Source organism: Megascapheus bottae, chromosome 1 (assembly GCF_031878675.1).
Source record: "Megascapheus bottae isolate mThoBot1 chromosome 1, mThoBot2.hap1, whole genome shotgun sequence".
NCBI lineage: Eukaryota > Metazoa > Chordata > Mammalia > Rodentia > Geomyidae > Megascapheus > Megascapheus bottae.
Genome location: NC_143509.1, coordinates 23,358,958 through 23,371,230, shown reverse-complemented (window position 1 = coordinate 23,371,230; position 12,273 = coordinate 23,358,958). Strand labels below are relative to the sequence as shown.

The 12,273-nt window shown below is 40.9% G+C and overlaps 1 protein-coding gene and 1 non-coding gene across 2 annotated transcripts in view; one reads left to right on the top strand and one right to left on the bottom strand.

Annotated features, from left to right (window-relative positions):
- LOC150068506 (histone-lysine N-methyltransferase MECOM-like) overlaps positions 1-12,273 on the top strand; it is a 277,305-nt gene that overhangs the window by 41,442 nt on the left and 223,590 nt on the right. The gene's annotated exons all lie outside the window — the stretch shown is intronic.
- LOC150068508 (U6 spliceosomal RNA) lies at positions 1,161-1,267 on the bottom strand. The gene has a single exon (XR_016538646.1). It is a non-coding gene; the product is annotated as a U6 spliceosomal RNA (small nuclear RNA).

Below are 12,273 nucleotides of genomic sequence, written 5' to 3'. Positions count from 1 at the left end.
AGGATAGATGCCCAGAAGTGATATAGCGGGATCGTAGGGAAGGTCTATTTTCAGTTATTTTAAGGAACCTCCACACTGCTTTCCAGAGTGGCTGAACTAGTCTACATTCCCACCAGCAGTGTAGTAGGGTTCCTTTTTCTCCACAACCCCGCCAGCAACTGTCATTGAGTTCAAGATCTTGGCCATTCTTGTTGGGGTAAGGTGGTATCTTAGAGTTGTTTTTATTTGCAATTCCTTTATAACCATAGATGATGAACATTTTCTCATATGCTTTTCTGCCATTTTAAACTCTTCTTATGATAGGTCTCTCTTTAGTTTCCTTGCCCATTTAGTGAATGGTTTATTGGGTTTGGGGGGGATTAGTTTCTTGAGTTCCCTGTAGATACTAGATATTAAGCATTTGTCAGATGTATTGTTGGTGAATATCTTTTCCCAGTTGGTTGGCTGTCTCTCTACTTTTGCAACTATGTTTTTATCTGTACAGAAACTTTTTATTTTTAGGTAGTCCCATTTATCGAGTCTCTCTCCAATCTGTTGTGACCCTGGGATTCTGTTCAGGAATCTGTTGCCTGTGCCTATGAGTTCCAGTGTCTGTCCTACTTTATCATGTAGCAGTTTCATGGTTTCCGGTCTGACGTTGAGGTCTTTGATCCACTTTGAGTTAATGCTTGTGCATGGCGAAAGGCTAGGGTCAATTTTTAGTTTTCTGCATGTGGCTGCCCAGTTTTGCCAGCACCAATAATTGAACAGACTGTGTTTGTTCCCACTGTATATCTTTGGCTCCTTTGTCAAATACAAGTTGCCTATAGGTATGTGGTTCAATTTCTGGGTCTTCTATTCTGTTCCACTGATCTTCTGGTCTGTTTTTGTGCCAGTACCAAGCAGTTTTTGTTATTATGGCTCTATAGTAGGGTCTGAAGTCTGGTATTGTAATACCTCCAGCATTGCTCTTTTTGCCTAGAATTGTTTTGGCTATTCTAGGTCTTTTCTTGTTCCATATGAATCTTTGGATTATATCTTCAATTTCTGTAAAGAATGTCTTTGGGATTTTGATGAGGATTGCATTGAATTTGTATATCAATTTTGGCAGTATAGCCATTTTCACTATGTTGATTCTCCCTAGCCATGAGCATGGGATGTCTTTCCATTTCCTAGTGTCCAAAAATATGGAACACTTCACGAATTTGTGTGTCATCCTTGTGCAGGGGCCATGCTAATCTTCTCTGTATCGTTCCAATTTTAGTATATGTGCTGCTGAAGCGAGCACCTTTTTTTTTCTTTTACTTTTTATTTTTCTTGCCAGTTCTGGGGCTTGAACTCAGGGCTTGGGCACTGTCCTTGGACACTTTTGGCTCAATGCTAGTGCCACTTGAGCCACAATGCCACTTCTGACTTTTTCTAAGTATGTGGTATCAAGGAATCGAACCCAGGGCTTCATGCTACTAGGTAAGTACTCTACCACTAGGCCACATTCACAGCCCACATGGCCTATCTTTTCTTGAGAACTTAGCACCATTCTATACAAGAATTCATCTATGTCTCTTTTCCAGTGTTTGTCTCATGTCAATATGTATTTAATACATTGTGGAAGAGTTTCTTTAAGCTGTTAGGTAATGTTCCTTCATATTAGTTTCATGTATGGCAACATGAAGAGTGAGTAGTACAAAGACTGTGCTGGTGGCAGGTGGCTTTTCACTCCTGCCTCATATTTCAGAAGGTCTGTAAAGGTCAACCCTATCAAGTCACTTCCGGACATTCTTTCAGTCCTCATGATGCAGAACCATTTATTTTTTATTTTATTTTTTATTGTCAGAGTAATGTATAGAGGGGTTACGTTACATTCATCAGGCAGTAGGTGCATTACTTCTCACACATTGATACCCCTTCTCATGGTTTTGTTCCCATTTCCGTCCCCTCACCCTCTCCCAATCATCTCTTCCCTTTCCTATTTCAAATAAACAAATAAATGCATATACATTATACCAGGTAACAAAGTCAGATATAGTAACAACATGAGATTAACCAAAGGGCAAAAGAAGAGAAACAACATAGTACATTAAGAACAATAATCACACAAGATGAAGCTCTTGTTTCCATATCTTACAGAGCCTCTCATTTAGTCTCGTCCTATATGACCTTGTTGGACTTTGTATATCTCCTTTCACTAGGCTTTGCCCTCATCCAACTATCAATAGATTCTTTCACAGGAACCCATTAGCATCATATAGAGGGTTGCTTGTCATTCTTGACTGCTTGCTGAAACTCACTTCAGGCAGGACTTAAAAGGGTTAATTGTTCCTTCTTACGACTAACATCAGTGATTTTATAGTGAACACATACATCACACTCATCTAGCATTGTATTGTGATGAGTGGATGTAAGTGGTGTGTGCGTGTATACTTGAAAGGGCTCGTTACTGAAACAGAATGAGAAGGAAGGAAATGAGGAGGGTCAAAGCCAAAATTTATTGGAGAGATTGGAACACAAGTGGGATAAGAAGAAAGAGGAAAGTATAAGGAAAGAAACTGACTTTACATGGAATTCATAAGGAGCAGAGAATGGACATCTAAACTCTTCTAGAACCTCAACATTTCTAAGATAACCACATAAAATGAAACTTGGAAGCTTTTAAAAATTTTTATCTGTGTGAGTGTGTGTGTGTGTGTGTGTGTGTGTGTGTGTGTGTGCCAGGACCAGGGCTTGAACTCAGGACCTCAGGTGAGGCCCTATGGACTGAGTGACAGGGAAAGGAAAAGTTATAGATGTGATGTTTCCTATGACTACAACACTGGCCAAATTCTCCATTTTAGCTTCTCTGAATGCATAGTAATACAATAGGCTACTTACATCCTCCAACGCTTTTATTTGATTGTCCTTTGCCCAATTATTACTTTTTAATCAGGCAAAGTCTACTGTGTAAAGGAACCACAGAGAAATTTGCATGCTAAAAATGTTCTGTTATGGACTATAAAGATGGATCTTCAAGTTTAGGAAGGTGAGAATGAGCTATACTATCAATGCAGTGGATACAGAGATATAACAGAAAACTAAGTTCTGTGTCATGCTCACCTGAATTCTTTCTGGTGCGATGTCACCCTCTCCTGCACCCCCTATTTTCTTCTTTGTGCCATTACCAGGCCTTTTCTCAATAAAGCTATCCTTCTAGCCCTGATCCACACCTCCACTTTTGGATTTTTCCTGGTTAAGAGTTCATTGATTTTTTTTTTTTACCTGGGCTGGCTTTGAACTTTGATCCTCAGCTCTCAGCCTTCTGAGTAGCTGGGATTACAGGAGTAAGCCACCAGCATCCGGGTTTTATTCTACTTTTAAACTGGGGGTGGGAGGGGAGGATGCAAAGGAAATATTAAAGATAATTTTACCACATGACAACCATCATCTACATAGGTATAGTTATGGATACAAGTATTTGGAAAGAGAATAAACAGCTGTTCTAGAAGGTTACAGAGCACATTGTAGTTTGTGTGATTTTTTTTCTCCCAGTATGGTGGCTTGTGGTTGGTTAGTGTCTTGACAGGAAGTCTGAATCCTTCCCAGGTAAGGTTATGTTGCTCAGCTTTCTCCTCCCTGCATGGGATTGGCTGCCTGATGATGGCCAATTGTTTTGAGATTCTCAGACGGAAATGAAGCTTTCATTGCCAAGTATTTTTACTGGGCCTAAGGACAGATCACCTGAGCGTATCCTTCCTTAGCAATTAACTTCAATTTAGAAGACATTTAAAGTCTTTTGGAAGACATTTAGTAGCAAGGAGAGTGATTTGTGGAAAGACTGTGAGTTTCAGTCTTCCTGTGAAAGACGATGATGGAATTTCACTCTTGCCTTTGGATTTATTTTCCTGTATTCCCATTTCTTACACAGTGAAACTTATTTTTCCCAGCCCTGAGCTTATTTCAGCTTGATAGCTGATACCATTTTGAGAAGGTTGAGCTGTTTCTGGGAAGCTCAGCATTGGTATTGGGCAATGCCAACATTTAGTATACAATAAACCAGGCCTAAGGAGTTGGTAAGAACAGAAAACTGTCAAAAACACAGCTGTCGCCAGCCAAGAATGAGAATGAGAAAAGGGAGATAAATAGGAGACGTAGTTCTTTACTTCAGATCAGTATGTTTTGGAAGAAGTGTGGGAAGAAAACAAGAGAATCCAGAAATTAAAAGGAAGAAAGCAAAAGCTGACCCAGATGTAAGCAAAAACATTATTTTTCTAATAAATAACTGTCATTATTAATTTGTCACATGCCAAATGTTTCTAATCACCTTTTGGCAACAGCATGAGTCCTGAAGGAACCACAAAGCTTCTTCCTACTTCCCAAGACCCTGGTTCTTTTCCAGGACGAATCTCATCCCTGATCTCGGAAACTCAGAAGGCCTGGGAGCTCTGGGGATGGTCAGAGACTTCAGTCTTGATGAGAAATTCCTTGTCAGCGACAAGCTGCCATAAAAGCAGGGCAGTTTTCCCAGAGGGATTGGTAAAAATATATATATACACATTAGTAAAGACACTGCCAGGTCTGAGCTGTCCAGTCAGAAGTCAAAATGTTTGTGCACACCAGACACTGTGTCTGGCAACCTCAATCGAAGGTCCATGTTTGGTCTGGGAAAACAGTTCTTTTTTTTTTTTTTTCTTTCTTTCTTTCTTTCTTTCTTTTTTTTTTTTTTTACAGCTCTTCCTGTCAGAGGGTTGCACACCAGCCTGTGAACCGGAAATAACTCCACCTTTCGGTGGAAGACAGTGGCCACCACTTGGTGTCATTGCCAGAGCCATACTTCAATTGTCTTTCAGTTTCCCTTGTATCTTTCGGAGGTCGTAGATATGGAATGCTTGGCAGACTCCAGAATGCTGCCCAATACATTTTCACTTTCCAACGAAAGATTTTTTTTTTCACATTAAACACCCAAGAAGGCTATATATCATTCTGATAGAGAGGCACTAAATATATAAAAGGCACTGTTGGTCAGACTGGGTATAATTATTTGTTTCCATTTTCTATAAAAGGAGGGGCATTCTATTCAATCCAGGCAGTCATCTGGCAGTTTCCCAGTTGTGAAATTCTATTGGCAAAAGTGTTAGATGAAAGGCAAGTTAACATGGTATTTGAGGTCCCTGCACCTTCATCTCTGTGACCTGGGCATGTGTCAGGTCCAGGCTGGACTGAGCAGAATGACTTTGATTTGATGGCCGTTAAAGGTCAGGCATATAATGGGAACTGATATGTCAGCAGAGGGTGAAGTACACAGCATAATAGATTGATGGTAATTAAATAGTCGTGTTTAATAAGAGTCATCAGCATTACAGGCATTGTTGGAAGGAACAGCTTGGGAAAGAAGTGGGAAGTCGTGAAGAAAGGAGTGGAAAATATTTTAAGGAATATTTCTTCTTGTTTTATTAGAGAGCAGACCAGAGGAAGTGTGTGTGTGTGTGTGTGTGTGTGTGTGGTTTATACATACTTGTGTTTTAGAAGACCTAGTATATTTTTTCCAACAAAATTGATATTTTTTTCTTTTTCTAGAAATTCTCTTAAAGGATAAAAAGGTAGGTAAGTAGAAGAGAATTCATGGCCTCAAGTTATCTTAATTCAGTATAAACATGTCCAGAGATTTGTGGGCCAGAAACACTTCAATAAAAATGGTTCAACAAATTTCCAACAGTCATCTGTATTTTTTGTAGGATGATAATTTGGGTTATTGTTGGTGTTTGCTTTTATGTAAATCATCAGACTGAATAATTGCTTGTCCAATGAAAAATTTCACTGACTTAGGAAGTCATCATTCTTTAATAATACTTGGTCAAATCACATGAGTAATACCATGTATTAACAAGGATATTGACCAATGTAATAGTGATACTCACAAGACAAGATGTTGGAAATGAACTTGACAACTTGGCCAGGGTGGGGGATGGGATGGAGGAAAAGTGGGAGAAAAATGTGCAAGGGGGTAACAAAGTTGGAAAAGAAATGTACTTACTGCCTTACATATGTAACTGTAACCACTCTGCACATCATTCTGACAATAAAATTAAATTTATAAAAGGATATTGAAGTAAGACTAGATGAACAAGAGCAATTCAGAGTTGTAACTGTTGCACAGTTTTAATATTATTTTTGTTAGCTTGCACAAATAACAGATAGTTGTGGGATTTATATGTGGGTCACTAAAGTTCCATCTTTTTAATGAATTTATTAACATTGATTTTTACATCATATTTCAAATGATGTGTTGAAGTCCCATCTTTAAGAAGCAGGTATTGAGCATACAAGAGCTAGTTAAGAGGACTTCTATTTCACTTAGTAATGAAGATTGAGGGAAGGCTTCATCTTTAATCTGCATTGTGACTTGACCAGTCTTAATGTGCCATTATTGACATAATTTCTTTCCTAATTCTATGTGCTGTACATACATGTGGAAGACATATTTTGTCTCTTAAGACTTTGATTTGCTCTTTCCCTCCTTCCCTCCTCCCTCCCTCCCTCCGGGTCCTCCCTCCCTCCCTTCTTTCTGTGTTAGAGATGGAATCTAAGGTCTTCTTATGTATAACAAGCAAGTGCTCTTATCATGAAGGTACATCTTCAGCCTTCTTAGTCTTTTCATCTTGTCTTTGGCTCAGTAAATAATCTTTATCTGGAAGTAGAGATGGGTTGGGAAAGATTGTGAAGTAATTTTTTAAAACGAGTTATGTGTTGTTCTTCCTTCTAGTACCCATGACCCCAGGTAGTCTGAGCCCAGAGTCTGGACTCTTAGGCACAGTGCGATACTGTCAGAGAGTCCTCAAGCAGAGGACCTGATTTTATGAGTGTTTGATCTTATCTTTGAGGCTCCAGGGCCAATGCAGTGCCAGTCACACAACAGGATCTTCGTAAAATAGGAGCTTTCTTTAATCAGATCAATACATTTCGACTGTATCATCTAGCTTTTTAATTCGTATAAAATGCTCACCTAATAAACTTATATAATCTTTGCACATAGGTAAATTTTGTTGTTTTTATAAAAATGTATTGGGGTAGGTACCACAACTAGTCTTAGACACAGGAATCTACTCTTGCTTCATGTAAAATCTTCTCTTTGTAGCCCATGACCTATAGTAAAGTGATGTGGGTCTAACTCTACTCATTTGTTTATTTATTTGTTTATTTATTCATTTAAGTGATATTAGGGTTTGGATTCAGGTTTGCTGGACAGGTGTTCTGTTACCTGAGCCACTCCCCTAGTCCTTTACACTCTGATTATTTTTGAGAGAGGGTCTTTCTTTTTTGCCTGGGTGAGCCTGGATTTCAATTCTTCGATTTTATGCTTCAGCTACAGCTGATATGCAAACTTCACACCACCCCTCCCGGCTCTTTCTGTTGGGATGAGATCTCTAGAATAGAATTCTAATCTTCTTGATCTCAGACTCCTGAGATGCCATCCGAGGAACTGGAATGACAGATGTGTGTCATAAAGCCCACTTACTGGTTGAAGTGGAGTCACACAAACCTTTTCCCTAGACTGGCCTAGCTGTGATCCTCTTGGTTGCTGCAGCCTCTTGAATAGGTATGATTATAGACATAAACTTATGGTGCCTGGCACTAACTCTTTCTCTCCTTCTTTCCTTCCTTCCTTCCTTCCTTCCTTCCTTCCTTCCTTCCTTCCTTCCTTCCTTCCTTCCTTCTTTCCTTCTTTCCCCCTCCCTCTCTCTCTTTTTCTTTTTTTTGTGCCTGTCCTGGGTTTCAAACTTAGGGCTCTGGCACTGTTCCTGAGCTTTTGTGCTCAGGGCTAGCATTCTACCACTTGATACACAGCTCTATTTTCAACTTTTTGCTGATTAATTGGAGATAAGAATCTCATGGAGTTTCCTTCCTGGGCTGGCTTTGAACTGTGATCTTTAGATCTTAGCTTCCTGAATAACTAGGATTTATAGGTAGGAGCCACTGGTACTTGGCTTAAGTTCATTGTTTTAATTTCTTGACCAAGTTGGATCTTTAGCTAGAGTAGGGTTCTTATGCTCTGTAAGTTGACATGTCGTTTGCAGAGCAGTTGGCCCAAAGCCCCTGTTTACTGGTTAGGAATTTGAGGCGTGAGGAGGTGACATAAGTTTACACAACTCTTTGATGCAGTCTTCAAGCCCTGTACCTTTCTTCTCTAGCTGTATTTTTCATGGTACTTTTTCATTAAAAAAATGCAATATCGGGGCCGGGAGTTTGGCCGAGTGGTAGAATGCTTGCCTAGCACACACCAAGACCAGGGTTCGATTCCTCGGTATCACATACATAGAAAAAAGCCAATAGTGGTGCTGTGGCTCAAGTGGCCGAACACTAGCCTTGAGAAAACCCAAGGACAGTGCTCAGGCCCTGAGCCCAAGCCCAGGACTGGCAAAAAAATTACAAATTCTATAACATTGTAGTAGTTTGTCTTTGAATTTACGGGACAGAAAACAAATGAATTAGAAAAAAATTAATTAGAGCTGAATTCTCCATTGGTTCCTTATCACTAACTCAGACTGTATTGGAATCTACAGTGTTGGTAGCCTGGAACCTTTTGTCGTCTTGAGTCTGGTGCCTGGCTGCACTTCAATAAAAGTAACAGTGGGAGTATCTGCTTCTCTATTCTGTCTTCACTCAGGTATTGACCTATGGAGTCCATGGAGACAACTTTGTCTCTAAAGCACTTAAAACATTTCTTCCTAATCACAACCAAGCACCTTCTGCTACCAAAGTAACGCCTTTCGCAAGGTGTTCTACAGACAAGCAACTCACAGCATTAGAAGTAGACATCACAGGCAGACGACTAAGAGCAGAAAGTCTCTGCCACTAGTGAACTTTTGGCAAAGGACTGTTTGCCAGGCTTCATCCCTAGTCATTCCACAGAAGAGGAAAGAATCTTCTGAGAACTGTGTGCAGTGGAGGAACAGTAATTCTCCGTGTTTGTCATGAGGATAGGAGAGGAAGCAGAATCGAGTGTATTTGCCTAATATGGTGCCTTGGGGCATCAGAGGCCAGAGGATTGCTATGGAAATAAACCTGTTGAAAGCCAAATAAGATGAACACTGGGCAGTACAAAAGACGGAAGGAAGATGACCATCGCTTGAGCCCTCTGAGCCTTGTGTTAAAATGAGAATTCTGTCCCCTTCTAAGAATAAGCCTTCCAGTATGCACTTCAGGAAGTCCCAGTGCTTCAGCCTGGATGGCTAATATGGAAAACAAAGCAATTGTTTGTTGACACGTATTCTAGCAGGTGCAGTTCCATTTTAAACAAGAAGCTGCTATTGTTTTCAGGAATCTGGATGATGACTGTCTTAGAACATGAAGGGCTGGTTCTTCAATGTGGTGGTGGTGGTGGGGTGTGTGAGACTCAGGGCCCTGTTTTGTTCATTTGAGACTGGGTTACCATGACTCTCTTCCCTTGTACCTGTATGACTAGCGCCCCCTACAGGCAAATGCAGCTTCCCAAAAGGAAACTCGGTTTGCTTTTTATGAGTCATGTTCGAAACTCGCCTGAGATTTTCAGATTGTCAGGAAGATCCTTGCTCAGAAGGAAAGAGGAAGGCTGTCCAGATGTTTGTTGGGTAGCTGCTGGACACGTGGGAGCGGAGGATTCCTTTGCGTTCGTGTGTTTGCTCTGGGGGGCGGGGGGACAGGCCAGTCAGCTGGGGTCAGGGCTGTGTAACACAGGGGCAAGTGAGCTTGGAATCTAGAGATGGTGGTGGTGATCCACTTTTGCTACCGATCCCTAGATCCTGGGCCCAGCCTTCTCCTAGGTGGCATGGGGGAAGGAGAGATGACCCAACTTGAGGCCCATTAGAGTGCTGGGGTGGCAGGTCAGGCCCATCCAAGGCTCTCCTCCCTTTTGTGTAGCAGTGGCACCCAGGGAGCCCAGGCTTGTTTGTGAGATGTGGAGCCGGGAATGATTTATGGGCAGCACAGAGCAGTAATCCCTCCCCTGACTGCCTTCTCCGCCATTGCCAGCATAGGCACTGAATATCCAGCCCGGCTGGGCTGTGCTTGCCAGTGGGCCCTGCACTCAGGGCTGTGTGAGCCTCTCAGTGTACTGTTTTCAAACCACGATAAATTCAGGCCCCAAATGGCAGTAGAATTAACTGTGACAGCACCACTGTCGTTTGCAGGCTAGTAGCTCTTGTTGGCTGAGGTTGAGTTTAGTTTTTTAGTGCTTTCCTTAACTAGAAGTAGGATACCTCTGTTTTTCTTTTCCAGTTTTGAAGGTTCAGGTAAGTGATTACCAGCTAATAGGTCCTGAGCAAATATTCCATTGATGTATGCTGTGTGCCTCACATGAATGAGGAAGCAAAATGCAAATCACTACCTCTAATTACCTAATGGGTTTAGGTCAGGGCATTGCAGTGGGTGGGAGCAATGCTGACATTTGTTTGTTAGTGGTTGTTTAACAACTCAGTGCCATCCTCTCCCTCTCTGCCACCCTTCCTTTCTCCTTCACTTCCTTCTCTCTTCCCCTTCTCCCTTCCCGCCCTTTCCTCCCTTCCTTCCCTCTCTCTTTCCTTTCATTCTTTCCTCTTTCCCTCCTTTTCTCTTTCTTTTACTTTATTCCTCCTCTCTTTCCCTCCCTTCTTCCCTCTTTATCCTTTCCTCCTTCCTTCTTTCCTTTTATTATCGTTCTTCACTCTCTCCTATCTTTTCTTTTCTTTCCCACTCTCCTTCTTCCTCTGCCTCTCTCTTTTCTTTCCTCCTTCCATCCCTTCTTTGCTTGGCTGGCACTTTACCCTCCCCTGACCCTGCCCATTACTTTTCAAGTAGGGCCTCCAGCTGAGGCTGTAATCCAACTATTCACCCTTCACACTTAGCTAGGAGAACAGACCTGCACCACCATTCCCAGCTATGGACAGGAGAATTTTGTGTATATGCCCAGGTTGGCCTTGCATCATGATCCTACTGAATCTCACCTCTGACTTGCTAGAGTTATAAGAATGAGCCAACAGTGTCTGGACTATCCTTTCTAGTTTTGATGACGTGAACTGAAACCAACTGAGGTTGGGTAAAGCTGCTACATTAAAGAAAAAGCACTGTCCTTGAGGGTTTTTTTTTTTTTCAAGGCTAGCTCTCTACCACTTGAGCCATAGCACCACTTCTGACTTTTTTATGTATGTGGTACCAGGGAATCAAACCCAGGACTTTGTGCCTGCTGGCTATACTCCCGGCCCCTCATAACTGCACTTGAAATAAGATCTGCACTAGAACTAACCAGATAAGACAAACATATCTTGTGTGTGAAGGTTCACAACCACAGACACAACCATACATAAATTCATTATGTTAAAGGCTTGTATTTATCATAAGATTATAAAAATATCAGTGGACCTCAAACAAATCATCATGTTAAGTGTATGCCAAGCTCAGAGAGCCAAATGGCACATGTTCTCGGTGATACGTGCGAATTAGATCTAAATTCCATTGGGAAATGATAAATTATACAGGATTCTAGTTACTCACACACTGTGAGACCAGAAGAGGATACTCTTAAGAGAAAAACACAAAGGCATGGTGTCTATGTGCCTGTTTATATTTATAGATAAATATAAATCTATATATAACTATATAAATTTTCAAATTTATATTTATATAAAATTATACCTGTAAATGAACCCCAAGATATGGAAATAAGATCTCTCTCTTTTTTAACACTTTTAAATTTTAATTTGATGATTCTGTCTTCTTTATGTATTGTGTATTCACATGTGTATATTGGGGATGGGGGAGGACGCCGAACTTGAGGGGAAAAGGATGAAAATGTGCAGCAGTGAAGCTGCTGGACACTGATGAAAGTGAACTAGACAACTGGGGGTAGAGTTGGAGGGAGGGCCTGGGAGAGAAGGAGGGAACAGAAGACATTGTACGAAAGGAAACGTACTCATTCCCTGACTCAGGTGATTGTAATCCCTCTGTATAGCACCTCTGTAATAACAATAAAGTAAATTAATTATGAAAATACAGAAAAACATAAAAATAAGAATTACCTAGTAGTTTTACTTTTCTCATTGTTTTTCCTGTTTGTCTCCCTTTTGTTTTCTGGATATAGAGGGCTGTACTGGAAATTGAATTGAAGCAGGTGATTTATTCCTGAGCTACCTCCCAATTCCTATTTCTGTCTTTTTTTTTTCAGGGTTGAGGACTAAACTTGCCAGGCAAGTCCTCTTCTACTGAACCAAATCCCCAACCCCTGTTTTTGTCTTTCAATTTAAAAAAGTCTGGACTTCTTTTTCTTTTTTTCCTTGGAAAGAGATTCCTCTACCAAGGCTTTATCACTTTTTC